General features: G+C 36.4%; 1 protein-coding gene across 2 annotated transcripts in view; it reads left to right on the top strand.

Moving 5' to 3' along the window:
* Nucleotides 1-463: 463 nt before the first annotated feature.
* The window catches only part of LOC106871768 (uncharacterized), a 629,775-nt gene continuing 625,250 nt past the window's right edge, over nt 464-4,988 (top strand). For both annotated transcript variants that reach the window (XM_052974057.1, XM_052974056.1), the window contains exon 1: nt 464-603. The gene's annotated coding sequence lies outside the window, so the exon portion shown is untranslated. The remainder of the gene's footprint in view (nt 604-4,988) is intronic.

The raw sequence follows: 4,988 nt of genomic DNA, 5'->3' as shown, positions 1-4,988 counted from the left end.
CCGGATACGTTCGTGCTGCTGGTCGCGGTGAGAGGGATAACTCCCTTGGCAAACAGGACACAGTCGTGTGTCGATAAGCCAGCTGGAGGAGATGTCCTCCTGGGGCTAAAAGCAACAGTAACATCCACCCCTAGGGGTCAGCCACACTTAAGTGGCAATATACTACACTTTATATATATATATATATATATATATATATATATATACATACATATATATATATATACACATATATATATACACATATAAATATATGTATGCATTCATGTATTTATATATGCATGTGTATCCATAAATGTATGTATCTATGTATATAAGCATGTGTATGTATATGTGTATGTATGTATGTATGTATGTATGTATGTATGTATATATGTATGTATGTATGCATGTATGCATGTATGTATTTTTACATAGGTGTGGTTGTAATATCATTCTAATAAATATGCTAATAATTGTTTTAAAAATAACTTTGACCTCTTTTATACTTCGATGAGTTTAACTATTAAATATGTGGGTGTCAGCTTTAGACCGCAACATTATACTAAAATTAACTGCGTTGAACAGTTTGGCTTACATGAACTGGCTCGAAAGTTGACAGCGGTATGTATCTGTTATATTATAACTAATGATTTGATTTTATTGTTTATCCTCAAGCCTTTAGCTAATTTTCTGATCCCTGATCAAATGCTCTCGAACTTTTGCAGGAACGATGTAACACCTGCTTCGTTATTTGTGAACTCTTAGGAATATTAATCAGTTCCATTTAAAAATCTTTTATTGTTTCTTCGTCTTGTTTTGACACTATTCCGATATTTTAAAAAATATTGTTTTTATTAACTTTTCATCCAACTACCCCACAAAATCTTCACTTTTGAACTTTTTCGAAATTCATTTTATTTGTTTTTGTTTCTACATTGAAGCCAAATATGATTCAGACGTTATTTTCAAACTTTCAAAATAATTTTCATACATACATATAATATTTATAAAATAATTTTCATACATACATACACAGACACAAACAGTGATAATCACCCACACACATATACATAAAAATCTCCAGCTACAAAGATGAGATCATTATCACTCGTTTTTGAGGTAGCCTGCAGAAGAATATCATAAAAGTGATCCTTCTGTTCATTTGGTAGGCCCGCTTGTGGGGCGTAGGCGGAGATAATTGTAGCTATGTCATTCTGCTAGACTAGCCTCAGTTTAAGTACTCTCTCGCACATCCTCGCTACCTCTACGGCCTTATCCACCTATTTCTCCGCAAGAAGTATGCCTACATCCCTTATTCAATGACTATTACCTTTCCAGAAGAGCTTATACCTATGTTCTTTGTCTGTGAGAACACTGGCTGAAGCTCCTCTCCATCTTGCCTCTTGTACGCAATATACATCAACATGTTTCTGTTCAAGCATCTCTGCAATCTCGCTAGACCTGCCTTTCAATGTGCCTACATTTAGAATGCCAACTCTGAAAACTGGGAAAGAGATATGGGAGATAACACAGGAAGGAGAGATGTTATTCAATACCAGAAAAGAAGGAACCCGTGAATACTTGGTTACAGAGGTTGATTTTTGCTGGGTACTTCTGCAACTGTCTTACAAGGAATATAGCATGAGTGATGTTTCTCCCAGGCACAAAACCAAGCTGCATCACGTCTAGCATAACTCTCTTCCTAACTAGTTGAGCTATGACCCACTTCATAACTTTCATCACTTGATACCTCTGTAATTATTTCTGTCTACGGTGTCACCTTTACCTTTGTAGCATGTTTTGTTGCATTGTAAAGCTTCAGATATTACATACATGCCAGTATATATGTTTGTCAATATGATTAATTCACTTGTACACATAAAATATAACTGTTTGAAATCATTAATAAATCGAAATGTGCCTTATCTACTGTGCATTATCTACCTCAGAATGTGGAGGCGCAATGGCCCAGTGGTTAGGGCAGCGGACTCGTGGTCTTAAGATCGCGGTTTCGATTGTGAGTGTTTATTGAGCAAAAACACCTAAAGCTCCATGAGGCTCCGGTAGGGGGTGGTGCTGAACCCTACTGTACTCTTTCACCACAACTTTCACTCTTTCTTCCTGTTTCTCTTGTACTTGTATTTCAAGGGGCCAACCATGTCACACTCTGTGTCACGCTGAATCTCCCCGAGAATTACGTTAAGAGTACACGTGTCTGTGGAGTGCTCAGCCACTTGCACGTTAATTTCACGAGCAGGCTGTTCCGTTGATCGGATCAACTGGAACACTCGTCGTCGTAACTGACAGAGTGTCACCATACTCCAGAATGTAGCCTTTCTACTTCTTACGTTCTGTCTAATTAACATGACCAACTCAAGGCCAGCATGGAACATGGATGTTAAATGATGATGATGAACCCAAAACTACTTTACTCAGATCCTTCTGAATGTTTTGTGTATACATCTGCACACACACACACACACACACACACACACACACACACACACACACACACACACACACACATACACACACACACACACACACTCACACACACACACACACACACACACACACATACACACACACACGCAATGAACTTAAGTACATGTAATTTGGTAGAAAACTGAATTAGGTACAGTTCATAGAAGTGATTGTGAAAAAGTACATTAACCTTAAAAATATAATTCACTGTTTGCTTGTCTATAAATAAAAAGAAAATGTTATAGCTGTAGTTCACCCTCAAGTTTGAGCACGCTTTATTTCTTTACTTCTTTTTTACTGACTGTACCAATTTTGAAATGATATTCTGTATTAGACTCCTCTTCATTAAAATTAAATTATGCTAACTGCTTTTTCTGAAATAAATCATATATGCTTAAATACGTATTTCACCCTTATTCTCTCCCCAAGTCATCAATATATTTACCTCATAAGAATTTTTTTCCATACAAAATCTTTAAAGGTTGTTTTTTTTTAGTATTAGACTCCCTTCATTTGGAACTTTTAGGGAAGTTTAATTATACAAAATTGTTTTTCAGCCCTTTAGTATTCAAATTATTTCGTCAAATGTTATGCTTATTTATTAATATTGTTTTGAATTCATCATGCATTATCTCGTGGCTTTGAGATTTTGATGATGCAATTGTATATTTTTATAATGACATTGTAGAGCAGCTGTGAGAGGCCACACCCTGTCAGTTTTAACATGAAACAAGTAGGATATTTCAACTAGATACAGCCAATTTAAATGCTAAAAGGTTAAGAATATCATTCACTCACTGCTGTGGCTGAATAATATGTGTGTCTGTGTGTGTATATATGTGTGTGTGCGTGTGTATGTGTATCACTGTTTGACAATGGGTATTGGGTTGTCTTTGTCCCCATGAAATAGCACTTTGGCAAAAGACACCAACAGGAAAAGAATCTGACTTTAAAATAATCACTGAAGTCAATTCGAATACTTCAACTCTTTTAGACAGAGACCCCAGCATGATCACAGTTCTATTACTGATAAAAGTAAAAGAATATTCCTGTTCCTATAAAGAATGGGCTGTTTCATGGCTGAACTTCCTTTGATCACAGCTATCTTCAAATAGGTTTGATCTGAGCTAATAACAATGGTAACTACAATGACTAGTCATGCTAAAAAGAGAGACTCTAGAAATAGCAGCTAAATTTCTTCCAAATTATACCCAATCTATAACAAAAAAAGAAGTACATATCACAGGTAGATAATATAGTGTTAGATATGACCCTAAAAAGGGGAAAGATGATTATAACTGGAATGCTTTTGATCATAGAAATATTTGATTTAAGTTAACTTGGGAGCTAAACAACAACAAGGGGTATCGCCCATACCATCACTACTGCTATTACTAACACCTGTTATATTACTTCTACTACCACCACTAACAAATTGTATTATGAATAGCATTTGAGAATGGACTTACTGTCACATGAAGTAACAGAGGAAACATAAAACAGGATATATCTCAATATGTTACTGCGATACATTAATGTATATAAGCTAACAGGCATATTTACGTGTTTCAGATGTTTTTAAGCTTTCTATGTAATCATTTTATTTCAACGTTTTATTGAATGTAGAAGATATATATATATACATATGTATGTGTATTTGTGTGTGTGTGTGTATGTATATATACATACACACACACATGAAGCAAGTAGGATATTTCAACCAGATACAGCCAATTTAAATGCTAAAAGGTTAAGAATATCATTCACTCACTGCTGTCCGTGTGTGTGTGTGTGTGTGTGCCGTTTTTATTGGTCCCAGAGTTTATTGTGGAATGTGTATATGAGTGTGTGTTTGTGTGTTTTTTGTGTCAGTGGGGATGATAGGTGTGTGTACGTGAGAGTGTGCGTATATCTCTTTTTCCGAGTATGTATGTGTTGTTTTAATCGTCCTTGTGGTGTGTGTGTGTGAGAGAGAGCTTACACAATAATATACAAAAACATCCCACTACTGAATCAAGACCCACGTCTAAAAAGAGTACTCGCAACCCATAAAATAATAAAAAGCAAAAGACAACCCAAATCCCTAAAAAACCTACTCACGAATGCAAAATTGCCCAACACAAGCCCACTACCTACCGTAAAAAAATGTGGTCGTTCCAACTGCAGGACTTGCTTCCACCTCATGGAAGGAACAACATACAGATTCCAGTCGGCACACACTTTCGTCGCCATAAGGTGTGAAGGGTACCACAAAGAATACATAGGGCAAACGAGCCTTACTCTCAGAGAAAGGATGACAGTCCACCGCCAACAATTGAAGGATCCCACCACAAGACAGATACCACTCAGTGGGCACTTAGATCTCTGTGCACAAAACAAATCCCCCAAATTCCTAGTTTTCCCATTATACCAATGCTCAGACAACACCACTGACCAAACACGAATAAATAGGGAAAATAATCTTATTCAAAAATACAGACCACAGCTCAACATACTCTAACATAAGCCCCCTCCCCAGGTGC

Source organism: Octopus bimaculoides, chromosome 17 (genome assembly GCF_001194135.2).
Source record: "Octopus bimaculoides isolate UCB-OBI-ISO-001 chromosome 17, ASM119413v2, whole genome shotgun sequence".
Taxonomy (NCBI): Eukaryota; Metazoa; Mollusca; class Cephalopoda; order Octopoda; family Octopodidae; genus Octopus; species Octopus bimaculoides.
Note: the sequence above shows the minus strand (reverse complement) of the source record. Positions and strands in the feature narration are given on the sequence as shown.